This window comes from Apus apus, chromosome 22 (genome assembly GCF_020740795.1).
Source record: "Apus apus isolate bApuApu2 chromosome 22, bApuApu2.pri.cur, whole genome shotgun sequence".
Lineage (NCBI taxonomy): Eukaryota > Metazoa > Chordata > Aves > Apodiformes > Apodidae > Apus > Apus apus.
Genome location: NC_067303.1, coordinates 6,666,507 through 6,682,489, shown reverse-complemented (window position 1 = coordinate 6,682,489; position 15,983 = coordinate 6,666,507).

The window sequence follows — 15,983 nt, the reverse complement described above, 5'->3', positions numbered from 1 at the left end:
TTGGATCCCAGCTCATGGGTGAGCATCCTTAAGGAGCCCCTGAGACCTTCACTACCTAAATAAACCACTCCCCAAGAACAATCCTGCTTTACTTCTGGGAGGAGGTTGTGCTGGGGCTGATCCCGCCCATCAGTAAAGACATGGCAATGTTTACATTTTTGCTTAAGTTCAAGCAAACTTTTGGGTTTCTTGGATGCTAAACCCATGGTTATGAGCAAGTGCCTTCCTGAGCTTTAAGAAGAAGGGAAAAGGAGGCAGAAATACAGTCGTATCAGAGAGAAATGGTGAATTCAGTAATGCTTAATGGGCTGGCAAAGGGGCTGTGAAAATTGACCCAGCTCTACTGGTGAGGGAAATAATGGGGCTGCCTTTATATTGTGGAGCAGCAATCACAGCTCAAAGGGTGGAAAGGAGGAAAGATAATGCACTGAAATATAAGCTCTTACAGCAAAATGGGTATTAATTATGGGGAGGCAAAGTTCTGCCCTTGGAAGAGCAGCCACAGCCACGTTCCTGGGGAAAGGCTCTGGCTGACATCTCAGTTAGCCCCAAATCTTTGAATTTCTGGCAGGCAGAGAATGCTCCTCTTCTCTGGTGAGCTTGTAGCCCAAAACACAGGGGAAAAGAACAAAAGCACTTTAATGGCATAATTTCTGTTAAAATTAGCTGTCTCTCAGTGCTGTCCCAGCCCCCAAAACACCAATAATTGTTGTCTGGTTCCCTGCTGTATCCCCAGCCAGCGCCTCCAGCGCTTCAGGCCCTGCTGTTTGAGATTAGCAGGGAAGTGTTTTGAGTCCCTTACATCAAAGGGACTGAAAAACTATAAATTTAACAGAAGGTATTATGCAGGTGAGGGAAAATAAAAGCAAGTTCTGTTAGAAAGGATGGCTCATTTCTCCAAGTTCTGGGGCAGGGCTTCAGGCAGCTAATACCTCCCCAGGAAAAAAAAAAACAAACCACAATACAACAAAGCAGCTAAAAACAACCAAACCCCAAAATGTATAGGTGGACAGCAGCCCAAAAAAAAGCAAAATGACAACAGGTGGGAGATGCTCTGAGGTTCACTGCATGCAGGGAAAAGCAGTTGGGCAGATGAGGCTGTGGGAAGGGGGTAGGAAGCCTCAGGTGGCTGGCACGGGGTCAGCGCAGCCACAAGTCTCCTGGTGCATCCCTGGATCTTTCATTGGGTCCCTTCTCCACACGGCGCTGCATAAATAAAGTTGAAAGGAAGAAGGTAAGATGAGAAATGAGGAGGAAAAGATGAAGCTAGGAAGATCAAAGATTAAGGAAATCTTCTGCCACTTTCCCACGCTGATGTCCCATCATTACTACACCCTTGCCTGCTGAAGGCTCCTCTGGCCGTGCAAGTGCCAGGGCTGGTGCTGACAGCCCGTGGTGGTTGGACAACAAAGCCCTGCAGCAACAGGGGGAAACTCTTCAAAGGGTCCTTGCCTTGAAAATGCTGAGCATTGTTTCCATGGGGCCTTAAACAGAATAATTCATTAGTCAGCTCAGAACAATCAATATCGCGCACCGACAATTTATACACTGACTCTTTACCCAGCAGACCCTCTTTGATAATATTATTTATGATTCTAAATAACTCCATTGGTGTTCAATAGAGCTGGGAGGTACCTGGGGGACAGGGGCACAATCAAATTATGAAGACATATGGTTTACTCAGTGCTGGAAATGTTCAACTGCAATTCAGCACTGTTAGTCCTGCCGCAGTCCCTTCCCCGATCACTTATACAGCCTCCTTAGTATCAGCTGCTGGGCAGGAAGGCTTCTTCAGGGAAAGGGTCTGGCTCAGCCAACAGAGAGGTCTGGCTGTAAAAGGAATTTTAGTGGGGCTGCTTCTGCATCTGTGGAGCTGAAGGACACACCAGGCAGCTCAGTGCATCCCAGGCCACTGTGGCAATCAAACTCCAGCACTACTGGGGAATTGAGGAGCAGGCAGGGAGAGGCAGCAGCTCCAGCCCAGTGCTCTCTGTCCACTGCCCCATCTGCATGCGGCACGGCACGCTGCCTGTCTCTCCCCTGTATTTATGTCTGATGCACACACTGTGTACGTTTTAATAAAGCGCTTCTGATATACCCACGGAGCAGCCAAACGCTGAGTCATTATTATCGACGGAACATGGCATAAGTACTCTGCCGAGCTTCCTCTGGGCTTTCAGGGTGTATAAAGCTAACATTAATGCTATATGGCTCTATAAACTCCAGTCCTCCCCACAGAGAAGCAATAATTAATCAGATGATGCATGATATGTAACAAATTAAAAAGATAAAACTTCCCAACAAAAATGATGGGGCTAGAGATGCGGCCGCGCTCGGCAGCAAGCTGTCCCTGCCATCCCGCTTTCCTTGCTCTGCCAGGGTATGACACAGGATGGATCCTGCAGCTCCCAGCACTGCCTGGCATAGCCTCCAAGCTCAGCTGGGCAATTCCGGTGTGTCCTCAGCATTCAGCCTCAGCAGGGACAGCCGGAGGGGCACAGGGAACCAGGATCGGGATGCAAGTGCTGTGGACAGTGTGAAGCAGGGCAGGTGACAAGCAGCATTTTCTGCTTGTGAACATGTCCTGGAAACTCTCCCCAGCACTGATCCTGCTCAGTTCTGGTTTGCAAATAGCTGAGGCTATAAAATGAAGTGGTGACAGTTGTCACTGTAGAAGTATAATAGCTAAGAAAATCCCACCAGGGTAATAATTAAGACAGATACTGAGGAGTCTGACAACCCTGAGTTTCTTTTTGGGCTTTAGCTATTTCTGCTACGTGATTCCTGTTTGAAAATCAGCATCTCCTTTTGATGGGAATCCTGGAGATTTCAGGACTTGTTTTTGTTCCCCTTGAAGCAGAATAGAGAAGTAAACAGCAATACTTCCTGTGGAACAGAAAGAAAAAACATCCTCACCACAGAAAGATCTGGGAATTCTCACTTCCACCTTCCCACACACACTGCAGGGCTGCTGAAGTCCCGGCTTGTAGCAGAAGCACGTTTTGGTGGAGATGCTCCAAGGGAAGATCAGCTCTTCGGGCCCCTTGGGATGGGATCCCCCTGGGAAGCCTGTCCCCAGCCCTGTAGGACACTGCTGGGACACGAAGATGGCAATGGCAGGGCCCTGGTCCCCAGGCTGCCCTCCAGCACCTTGCCAGGCCTGGCTCCAAGGAGGCTTTTAGGCTGAGCACACCACACGGCCACTGCAGCCTCCACGGAGGTGTTTGGGTATCTATATTTAGCTGTACTCCTTCCTTTCCTCCTTGACATTTATCAATTTTAGATGCTTTTCACCTGGGGAGGGTTTTGTGGCCCTTCTGCTGCTCCTTGTCTCCCAGTGGTGCTGAGCATGGAACATCTCCCCGGGATGTGGCTCCAGCCCATCCACTGGACCACACTCACCCACCCAGGATGCTCATGCACCCTGGGTGCTGCCATGGTGCTCTCCAGCCTTCACCTGGCACACGGGGCTGCTGCTGGCTCTGTGTCCCAGGGGAGGGAGAAATGACTGGGAGCAGTGGGGAAAAAAAAGAGATTACAAGGGATCTGGGAGATGCTGTTAGAGAACATAGCAACTTACAGAAGAGACAGGCAGAGGCTGCAGGGAGCTGAAGGCCAATTTGGCAGAAGAGTTGTCAGAGAACAAGCCTTGCTGAAGACTGGGTGGGATGGGAGACCCTGCAGGGCCCTCCTCATTGCTCCATGTGCGGCTCGTTGGGATGGGGTCCCATTCCCACCCTCCTCACCAAGCTCTGCATCCACAGCACGCCAGATAATGTCCTCATTCCTCCTGCTTAACTCCCCCGGCTCCTCAAATGGTGCCAAATCGGGCTGAGTGGTGGATAAACAGGAGTTTCACAGCTCACAAAGCAGAACTGCCAGCTACTGCCAGCCCAGACGTAATGAGCTCCCACAGCCCCCCGGGAGTGGTTAGAGGGGCTCCTCTGTCCCCAGGCTGCCAGTCAAGCCAGTGCCAGGGAGAAGTGCTTTAATCCCTTTCACTCCATCCCAGCCGTGGCTGAAATCCCTTTGGGCATGTAACAGTTTTCTTGAAATGTGCCATCCCACCAGCACGGGGACAGCAGCGGTGTGGGTCACCTGCCCCCAGGTCTCCATCCCTCCCCTAACCCAGGGGGGCGGAGGTGGGGATGAGCCAACAGGGTGCAACAAGGGAAAGTGTTTGCCTGTTTCACTTTTCACCCAGGCCGGTGTTGTCAGCTCCTCGGGTATCCTTTAATTAACAGCAGATTGCTGGTCAGCAGAGAGGGACTAATTTACCACCCAGAAAGGGAGCAGGGGAAGTTTGCTTGGCAGCCAGGCATGGGTGGCAGGGACATCTCCCACCACGTCGCGCTTTCACCAGGATGTGAAATCGCTTGTCAGGAGCTGTTCCCCAAAGGCTAGAGCAAATTAGCTAATGAAGATGACATCATGTGGGCTTTCAGGAGCGCTCCAGCAGTCTAGCCACAGCTGCTGCTGTTTCTCCAATACCTCTGGGAAGTAAAACACAGCTCAAAAGCCCATGTCTGCTCCCTGCTTCCAACCATCAGATGCTGTCCAGATAACCCGTCCCTGCTAATGAACACCCGGGGACATCAAGACTGTGGAACCATCTCACCTTCCAAGAAACACCAGCTCCTGGAGGAGACACAGGGAGAATCACGTATAGGATTCATCAATTTATCCTCTCCAGACCTCTTCCCAGAACAGGTTGGACATGTGAGAAGGAAAAAACAGAGAGACACCATCAGGTCCCTTCCAAAAGACTGACAACTAACTGCCAAATCCTAAATAAATCCCTGCTCCAGGTGGCAGCCCGGGGCTCCTGCACCCTGTCCCCCACAGCAGCAGAAGCATGAGTGAGCTCTAATCTGCAGCAGTGGGCAGGGAGCCAGTGGGGACTTTTCCATCCCTGAGCTCTGAGGAGATGGACACCTGTGTCTCTTCTCTGCCGGGCCATATTTAGCAGCCATAATTATACCCTTTCAATCTATGTATAAATAACTGGAATTCCGGGTAAAATGTTGGGTTGCTTGATTTACAACCCCAGAGAGATGATAAGGTTGCCACAAGGATAAATCACAGAAATGCATACTCAGAAGATCTGAGAGAAAGAGAGAAACTTCTGCCCCACTCCCTCCTCCCCACATTACTTACTAATGTTTGTTTATAAAGCAGCTGGGATAGTTTTGGCATTAAACAAACATTGTGCTATTGCCCAAATACGTAACTGTTGTCCTAAGTGACCACCAAGAGTTGTGGGAAGGAGGGACTTGTTTTTCCTGCCTAATTCTGGTGTCAGGCCACCAAGGGTTCTGGGAAACCACAGGTGCTACTGAGGGTCCCCAGCCCCAGTCTCCCCACCTCCCTCTGCTGGCTCAGGCTGAAGTTTTCAGAGGCGTCAGTTCCCCTGCTCCTGGAACCCTCCAGCCCAAGGGCTCCCAGGAATTTTCTCCATTGAGTGACCTGGCTTTTCTTTTTCTCAACAGACACACAAGCTGGACAGTCATAGCCAGCCTGATCCTTGGCTGGGGAACACAGAGCTCCTCAGCTGGGTAACCTGGAGACCAACATCCACCTTGCCTCTGATGCACAGCAGCATCAATAGTCTCCAGCCAGACCATAAATCGGTGTGTGTGGCGAGCAGCCGGTGTTTTGGGGAAGCCAGGCAGGCTGCCACGGGGGGAGGTCTCAATCCAGAGCATGGTTTGGAAGGGGCTGGCCTAGCCAGGCAGCAGCAATCACTGCAGTGTCTTTGGACAGCAGGCTGCGTGGCGGGGAGTGCGACAAGAGATGGACGAGCCTGTCCTGGATGTTTTTCAAGTGGAGATTAACCACTGAGTAGGTTCTTTTTATTTAAGATGCCATATGTCTCTTCCCTCTAAATATCTCTTCCATCAGATACCGCTGTGATTCCCAGTCTGCCTTCCAAGCCTGCCTTGGAGACACTATTGCCAACACTTCATAAAACTGTGTTAAATCGGAGATGGAAAACACTTTGAAGGCTCCTTCTGTCCATTCCCCCGCGTGCATCCCGCCCGGATGCATTTGCAGCCGCTCTGCTGCAGAGCCTGGGAGCCTCAGCATGACCAGGAGCTGCAGCGTCCCCAGAGCTCTGCATCCCCCTGGGCCATGGACACCATTTCTGACCTGGTTTGGCTCCGGTGACTCATTTGATTACGCTGCAAATTCTCTTCTCCGCCTGCGGAACGGGGATAGCGATGGTCTCCTTTTCCCCTGCTGTGAGCTTCAATATATCAAGGCTTGCGAGGCACTTAATACTATGTAAATGGGAGACATATCAGCTGTGCCTCAGATAAATGAATTTCACTTAGATTGATGGGTGTGAAGCACTTCCAAAATTAGGCCTATTCTTCTTAAATCAAAGTTTCCCCAAGCCAGTTCAGCTCCATTGATGTAGAGGAAGTCATCAAGTCCCGATTCATCATCAGGCTCCAGAGCAGCCCTCAGATGTGCTGACCCACCACAGAGTGTGGCCAGATACACAAGGAGCAGGACCCTCTGTCTGCCCACTGAACATCCCTGGCTTGGTCTGCACAGCCAGGACACACTCTTGGCGGGACTAAAACCCCATCAGGTGCCTTACACGGAGCCTGGAGAATCACCTGGCTATCTAAGGTCACCTTCACCGTGGATTCCTGCTACAGAACACCCTTTCCTCCCAGTATCTTCCTGCTCATCCTTGTCCTCATAGATAAATAACAAGTAAATCAAATGTTGGTGTCTCAGAGCTCTCTGCCTGGCCCCTGTGGCAGGCTGGGGCCATTTTTAGGGATCAGGACTGGAAAAGCAATGCATAGCAACCCGAGTGCTTACACTGATGCTTACACTGAACTGTATTTATGCTGTTAAACACTCTATAACACGGAGACAATACCATAAACCTTGCTGTTCTGTAAGGAGCAGTAAATCCCTCTCACACATGGCAGCACCCTCAACAAACTGCAGCTCACTGAGGAACACTGTAGTAGACCCTACCAAGCTGTTCACTGCAGATCCATGCTGACATGTGGATCCATCCCAAGCCATGGGGGCTGCCCGAGGGGAGAGGGACCCTTGGGCAGCCCCCCCTCTCCTCCCAGGCTGAAATTTCTCCTCTCTGCCAAACCTCAGCACCTCCTGACACAAGTATCCGTCTGGTGTCTGGCTGCAGAGGAGGTTGGCTCTCTCCAACTTTTTAACTGCAGATAATAAACAAAGCCAGGCAAATAATTTAGCATGTATAAGTCTATTCTATGAATTTTGACTCTTTGCCCACAAGCAGCTTGTTAGCTCAGTTAGCTGAGTAATCACCCAAATGCAGTTTTTGCATCCAAGTGCCTGTGCTGTCACCAGATAAGACTAAACCATCCTGGGAGCCATGAGAGGCAGAGCTGGGCTGCTTCCCTTGCTGCCAGGGGGAGGAAAGGATGCTGCAGTCTCCCACTGAACTGCAAGGCCAGTTACAAGCTTGCCTGCAATTCCCACGTGGAAGCTGTGAACTGAATGGCATCTGTTCCGGGCAGGTTTTCCTGCGGGCCCGTGCCCCCTGAGCCGTGTCCAGGCGCTGCTGCTCCCACCGCTGCTCCCTCCCTGCAGCCTCCAGCAGCACCTTTCCAGCTGACAGGCACTGGAATAGCTGATGCAACTTTTCATTAACAGTTCCTCCAAGGTGGGAGTTGACCTGTTTGTAAGAAGAATGCTGCATCAATGTGTGACTGTAAATCATCCTGCTGGCCCCACACTAATATCTTGATTTTTGCCGCCGCCGGCAGCGGGGCCTCCAAGCGGCTGTGGCTCCAGGGCTGCCCTCCATCCCCTGCCTTTATCTCCTCAACACTGGGATCGTGTCATCTGCAGGAAGAGCTACAGCCCTTTGAGTTAAATGTGCCTGCCAAGAAAAATGTTTATTTTCCTTCCTCCACCTACCTTCAGATATCTGATTAATTCAATGCAAGGAGCAAGGAGTTAAGCTTTTTTTTTTTTAAAGCTGAGTACAGAAACCCTGATGTAGAAAAATATCACAGCTGTTCGAGCCGTGTTGTGACCAAGGCAGCCTCAGAATGTGTTTTAGCCTGACTTGGCATGCTGGCTTTTAAGAGCTAAATGGAGAAGTGAACTAATCCCAGGTTTTAATGAATAATGTTCAAATCCAACTTTCATTTTCAAATACATCCATACACTCGCGAATGAGTCACAAGGTGTTTGTTGTGTGGTGGTAGAATAGGCAAGCTGGGAAGGGCATTTTTCTGTGTTTGTGAATCATTGTATATGATATTTTCCTCCACTGTGCCTCTTGGTCCGAGCAGTTTTCTGCAGTGAAATCCATTCAGCTGTACTGGAAATGTAGGCACTTTATAGAAAATCTTTAACAGCGCCAGTGCAAATGGATGGCTCTTATTTCCTCTCTGCAAAGTGGCGATTTGCAAAACCACTGCTAACAAATATTCCCCCCTCCCCAGGCTGTTAAAAACTGGCAGAGGGAGATGCCTCCAACACCAGTGAGCTCCTTTTGTTGGCAGGATCAATCCAGGCTTCCAATTCCCCAGATATCACCACGGTTCGTCCATGGTATCGTGCTCCCGACACTGAGTGCAGGGGCAAGCTCTGTCAGGGTGCTGCCAGCCAAGCCTGCCAGTCCTCTGGAGCACAGGGAATTACTTTGTTTTAATTGTTTCACCTATTATCCTCCAGTATGTTCCTTTTTCTCCTGGGTCCCTCTCCCTGTTCCTTCCTGTCCAGTTTCTGCCCACAGCCAAGGGAGGCTGGAGGCTGCAGGGTTGAAGAGGAGCATCCTTGGCATGACTCCATCTCTCCCTGCACCCATCCTGCCCCTTTGGCACAGCCAGCCTGTCCCTGGCAGACTGGGAGGGAGATGCTGTCCCACCACAGCAGCTGCCAAAGAGCCCAGTGATTGCAGGGGAGCTGGTTATTGCTGCCGCTCATGAAAAAACTTCAGAGGCATTTGCCTCAGGAAAAGGGCAGCTTGCCTCAAATGTCAGGTGTCAGCAAAGCCTTTCTGCATCCCTGGGCCGACTTCCCTCGCCCGCTTCACCTGACACAAAAGGACCCAGAGTGCCTCTATTCATCCCAGATGCCATCTCCCACCTCCACAGCCCAGCCAGGGTGGCCTGAAAAGAGACACATCAACTTTCTTCTGATTGTTCTAATCGCTCCTTTTCCTCCCAGGAAATAAATTTTTAAATTGTTCCTATTTTTCTCTATCACCTTTGAAATGGATTTGCTTTTTCCATTGAAAGCCCAAGAAAGAAGAACACTTAAAAGTTTTCCATTTTCAGACCCCGGCAAGCCTATCACTTCTGACATAAACAAACAAAGCCCAAACATGTTTAATGAAACAGTTTGGTTTTCAAAATGAACGCTTTTGTTTTGATCAAAAAGCTATCTGCAACTGCAACCCCAAAGATGTTTTCCCAAAACCCATTTAATCCATCTCTAAAAATCTCTTTGCTGCGGGAGGTGCGAGGGACGCTGGTTTGCCAGCCTGGATTTGCCTTCCCTCATTAGAGCTGCCAGACACCAGACCTGGGGCTCGGGGGAATGAGGAAGCTGCCCAGCAGCTCAGGAGAGGGTGATGCTGATGGCAGCTCAGTCCCCAGCACCAGGGCACAAGCAGAGCCTGGCAAAAAAGCATCCACCAAACAATCACGTGCATTTTCCTCCAGCTGACGGGGAGCAAAACTTTATCCCTTTCTCCTGTGCATGTCCCAGTCAGGGTGTGGCCAACCCCAGGCAGGGATTTCAGTCCCAGCACATCTGCCACCAGGCAGCAGCTGACAACCCTTGTCTCTATGAGCTACAAATTCATTCCTAGCAGGCCCCAAGTTCAAAACTGCTGTCCACACACTCGTTCCTGCCAGCAGACTCATTAGCAGAGAGAGTTGCTAAGAGCAAACACAGCAGAAAACTCCAGCCAGCCACCCTGGAGCTTCCAGGGCTCAGGAACATCTTCACAGCCCCTCATGCTCCCAGCTGCCCATCACATCAGCGCAGGTCACCACCCAGGACACCAAAGCAAAGGAGCCTGTGGAGCTCTGCAGCTCTGCCCTACTAGAAGCGAAAGGACTGAACAGAAAGGCCTGGAAATAGGGAAGACACGCAGAGTATGGGAAAACTAGACAAATAATAGCAATAATAAAAATAGCGTTATTTATAAATTGCTCACTCAAGGGCTCAGAGGGACCCAAGCAGACAATTAAAGCACAATAATAATAAACAATAATAATTAAAACCTCGTAAAACACATCATGGGAAAAGGAAGTAAAATATTCTAAAGCTCGTGAAATCCTGCAGAGGACATAAAATAAAGACAAGGGGGAAAACTTATGCGAGGTTGACTGAAAATACATTCCAGGCAGTAATGGCTTTCTGAGGAAAAAAGGACAAGGAAAAAGGGAGGGAAAGAAGAGACTTAAGAGTTAAGGGAAGATGCTTTTGTGGTAAGAGATGCCAGCAGAGATGGGGGTGCCCGGGGAACCCCCCAGCAGCAGCCCAGGCAGAGATGCTCAACTTGTGCTCAGCGTGATATGCACAGAGCACTGCAGTGGGGTCTCTCTGTGTTTTGACACACATTATATGTTGGAATAACTCTAAGGGATTTCTGCACAGCACAATAATGAGTGCGCCCGGTAATAACCAGCTCTAAGGAAGGAGACAAAGCTGGAGTTACCGCACCTGTAGTTTAATAGTTGGAGAATTGTGATCTTAGAAAACCAGTTTGCCCTAACAACATAATCCCTACAGCCAAAGCCTCTTGTCTGGTTTAAGCCAGCAGTGGGGGACATTTGCAGCCAGGGGACTTTCAGAAAGGAGTCATTTGCTGACAGACAGAAGGTCACCCAGAACGAGTGTGCTTCTGCAGCTCCAAAACCTCCCTGCAGCTTTGTGATCTCAGCTGAGCATCAGGGATGGGGAGGCTGGCCGAGAAAATGCTTTTCTGGGCAGATCAAGCCTGGGTCCAGGGAAAACATCCCCTCTCCTGTCACCTCCTGACATGGTGGGACACTGCAGGAGGAGCAGAGCATCCCTCCATGGGGCAGCTGGAGCAGGGAAGGCTGAGAGAGCTCTGGGAGGGCTCCCAGCATCCCCTTCTCTCCTGTCAGAGTCATCACCCCCAGCTCTCCCCAGGTCGTGGATCATGGATGCTGTACACTGATGTCATTACACATATAATTAGTGAGTGGCTTGCTGGGTGACACCTCAGCCCACCAGCAGCCAGTGTCCCCTGCTCCAGAGGCAGGTGAAGTCATGGCCACACACAGAGGCACCAGGGCAGTCCTGTGCTGCAGGGGAAATCTCTCTGACCTTTGAGCCAGCTTTCCACTCTCAGAGTAGGAGCTGATTAGCCTCCCATCCCCTATGCACGCTTAAAAATACTGCAATTGATCATAAAATGAGGTGGCTCCTCTTTAAATCCAGGTACCTCTGACTCCACACCCTCAGCTGGATGCTCCTTTGGCACCCATCTCTGTGCTGGGAGCAGACACAGCACCTGCCCATGTACTCCCATGCTCTCCCAGCACCTGCACACCCAAAGGAATGGGAATGCCACCTCTGCCCCAGGCAAACCAGGAGTCTGCACAGAGAGCCTGGACAGGGAGCAGAGCTGGGCCCAGAGAAGAGAGGGATGAAGGTGCCAGTACAGGCATGGATGCTCTGGGTGAACCCGGCTCTCCCAAGGGAAACAAACAGTTTGTTCAAGAGGGTTTTTCATTTCCTCTGCCATGGACTGGCCATGAGCCTTTCATACTGAGAGCCTTTAAAGACTTTGGGAAGCAATTCCAGCATTTTCTATAGGCCTGGGGAGATAATCGAATGCTTTCAGAAAGCGCTCTATGGCAGGAAAGTTCAATTTTTGCAGCACGGTGCATCCTGCATTCACTGGGTTTTGTGCGTCGGCATCATCCCCCCCGCCTTTTTATTTCCTAGAAGCTGAATTACTCTCAGCATTTACCTGTGGCTTCTCTCTGATGAAGCACTTAGGGGTGAGAAGCAAAAAATGGACAGAAAGTCACCCCAAGCCCTTGCCAGGAGACAGAGAAACACACCTGGCTGGAAGCAGGGATGCTCTGCTCCTGCGCCAGGGCAGAGCAGGCTCCCCCTCCACACCCCACACCAACGGGCAGAAAAGCTCTGTCAAGATATTTTTAGCCCAAATGTTGCAGAACAAGAAGCAGCTCCAGGCAAACTTTTTTTTTTCTTCCTCACTCCTTATCCCTTCAGATGAAGCAGCAGGTGGAAGCATTTAGGTGAAGGTTACCAGCGACTGGAATTTAAAAGCAGGTGATGCCGAAGCAGAATGTTTCTCTCTGCAAGTTTCCCCTGCCTGGCAAGGGGCAGCAGGAGCTTTGCTGGGGAATTTGGTTCCCGCACCAGTTTCGTGCCAGCTAATTGCATCCAGCTTATCTCTGGTCCAAAGAAAAGACTGATTTAAGTCCCATTTCTATTGGAAGTGGCATTGCTTATGCACAGCCACACACGTCCTTCCCAGGCTTTGTACTGGCCTCTGAAGAGGCAGAGAGACTTCAGCATGTAACAACCCTACACAAAAAAATAAATGGTATTTATTTAAATATTCCTTAGGTCATTTTAATGTATTTAAGTCTTAATTCATCTTCTCAGAGTTCCTTTTCCCTACACTAATGTGACATATTTGACAGAAAGATGAATGACATTATTAAAGAATCTCTCTGGCAAATTTCAGTAATAAAATCTTCCTTTTTCCCCTCCTGCTTCTCTCCAGTTCCAGACAGACAAGCCTTTTGCTTCCTGCATCTTCACAGATGACTCCTGGGTTTCTGGATTGGCCCCAAGATACTCTGTGCCCCGAACAGGAGGCATTTCACTAACTTTATCTTCCGAATCCCAGCAGGCAGAAGAAAGGAGAATAAAGCCACGTCATGACCTCATCTGCCTGACCTCAAGCAGCAGCAGCAGGCTCCAACACACCCAGAGTTTTTTTCCAGGATGTGAAACAGCAGCCAAGGAGCCAGCAGAGTTCTAGAATTGAGTTGCCAGCAGAGCCAGAGGCTGGGAGCAGCAGCAGCTTCTGGGGGCCCTGCCCTGGTCCTGCAGTCCGGGTGTCGGGGAGGGGTTGCAGAGAGGGAAGAGGCACAGTGAGGCGCTGGGGTCGTGCTGGGCAGGGCACAGCCACAAGCTGCCCCTGAGGGTCTCGGTGTCACGACAATCCCTGTCTCAGGACAGGCTCTATGGGCACTGCCAATGCATGGGGTCAGGCTGGGGGAGATGAAGGCAGAAGGTCAACCACTGCTGCAGAAGCATCTTGATTGCAAAAATGACAAGACCTACTCTGTGGCTGTTTAGACGCTCCAAAGCTTCTGTGATCTTACCTAGATTAGGCCTCAACAAGCTGAATTTCTGCTCCAGGTAGTGCAGCTGCTCCCTGCTGAATAAAACATGCCCTTCATGCTGCTGCACCCCAAAGATGAGCTCCAAGAATGCTTTTCTTTCTTCTTCTACTCATGCACATGCTTATTTTTTTGTCAAATGCTTGCAAAGAGGGACACTGCTTGTTGCTCCTCTCAGTTTGCTTCCTGCAGAGAATGATGTTGCTATTTTCACAACTCTCCCATCATTTTTCTGGGAGATTTGGGGTGCTGGATGCTGTCAACCACACGGTGAATAAACCATGAGCTCCCCAGAGCCATCAGCAGCCCTCCTCTGCTTTGAGGGATTTCCATGGGATGGCATCACTGCTTACTCTGTGTTCCTAGCTGGTCCCACTCAAATTGCTGCCAGTGTCTTCCAGGGCTTGGACAAAGCCAGGGCCAGACTCAGGCCTTGTTTGCTTCATGCAGCTCCATGTGTGCTTGAGCTGGGGTGCAGGCTACTCAGAGGGGGCATTTGTTCATCTGCAGGCCCTTTAAACCACTACTCATTTCCGTGGCTGTTGTTACCATTTCAGAATTATCTATCAGATAGCTAGAGGCATTTTCTGCCTGTTATATTTGCTCCAAGCTGTCTGCTCACTGTCCTGACTTGCCATTTTCATCTACTCACAGGGAACACAGCCAGAGTGGATCGTTTCTGCTTCTCACTCAAGCTTTTAAGTAATGGGAAAAGAACAATCAAGTAATGACAGAGGCAGAGCAGTTGTAATGAAGTGACCAGACAGTGCAGCACCAGGGTGAGAGGGGGATGCAAGGGGAGCAGCTCCCAGCTGTGTTTGCACATAGAAACCCTCCTGGGCAAACATCATCCCCCTCCTCCAGGCTCACCCTGGGGCTCCAAAACCCCTCGCTAGCACAACAGCAGGTGGGAGCCTTTTTATAAACACTGAGAGATCCAAGTATGGTGGATGGTCCCCTAACGATACAGCAGATCAGTACAGCTAGTGACATCCTGCTGTAAACAGGGAGCGGTAACACCCTGGCATTTAGCAAGCTGGATCAGGTACTCCTGTGGTTTGCATAAGCCAAAGATTGTGGCTTCTAGGCTGACTTTTCTTTCCTCCCCCCCCGCCCCAGTTTTGCTTGCTTTCCTTGCCTTCCCATCTGGTTTACATGGTTACAGAATCCTGAGGATGAGTAACAGGACACATGCCAGACTCCAGAACCCACCGATGCCTCCTGGAAGGTCACAAAGAGCACATAGTTTAGGGACAACTCAGCTGCTCTGCCCTCTGACATCTCTCCCTCTTTTATTTCCAAAGAGGTAACTGCACGAAGACGTCTCTTTCTATCCCACAGATCTCTGCCCAGTGCTGCTCCTTCCCCACCCAAATTCTCCCTCAGTTCCTCACTTGTGCCATGACCCACTGCCAAGGCAGACAGAACCCAGCAGCAGGAACAAGCACTTACAAACCATGGATGGATGGAGGCAACGCTCTTCCTAAATTGAATGTTTTTCACAGCTCTTCCAAGCAGTGTCGGCAGTACTTTAAGATTATTCTCTCCCGGGGGGACTCATAAAAGCTGTAAATACTGGGAATAGCTTTCAAGGCTAGCCTGATGACAGTTCAGTTCTCAGGAAAATATATGCTAATGTGCCTCACCATCATTAGCCAGGAGACCTCCTGGCAGAGTGTCTATGAAGAAAAGATTGCAGATTGCTGGTGTTTTGCTAAAAGTTAAATACACCGGGCTTTGAAACTCACTGGGGGTGTTTTGAAGCAGAAATTTCCCAGTAGTGGCTCCTGTCTGCCATATCCCAGCTCTGGGATTTGTTTTAAACTATGGAATGAGTCGTCCAAGAGCTCTAAATCCCACTGGAGGTGACAGGAATGGCATCCTGCAGCTCAGAGACCCTCTGTCACCGGCTGCTGTGACTTGTGCCCCATGAGCTCTGGGCAACACGGTGAGCACTTCCAGCCTCCAAAATTCGGTAGGATGTAGTTAGGAGCTATTTTCACGAACTTTCACACCCACAGAGCCTGGGCACTGTACCTCAGGGTGCTGCAGAAAGGACAGGAGACAGATAAGCTCTCAAAAGCAGGATTCTGTAGAAAGAGGAGTAGGTGCTGCTTGGGCACACGGGGCCTCCTCGCTCCGTCTCTCCAGGAGTTCTGTACCTTGTCATCGGTGCTGGCACAAAACATCACGGAGACAAGGACTGGTCCTGGGTGCCTCCAAACACCATGCTCAAGTGCAAATGGCAGTGGGAGCAGGACTATAACATGGGCTCACATTGAGCTGTTTTACTTAATTGAGACTGAAGGCACCAAAAGGGAAGAAAGGAATAAATCAGGAGGCAGGCGGACGGAAGCGGCAGAGCCCTGGCAGATTTACTGCACCTGCTCTGGCACAAGGTTGCTGGAGGTGGCCCGACACAGGCTGGTGTCAGAGGAGGCATCCACGGGTTGTCTTTACATCAGGGCTCATGGGTGAAGTAGGGAAGAATGCTGGATCCCAAGGAAGGGAGGGCTGGAGCAGGAGCCACTCTGGAGGCAATACAGCCAGGGCTCAGGGATGGCCTCTGGAGAAAGGTGCTTGGCCAGGGCTGGA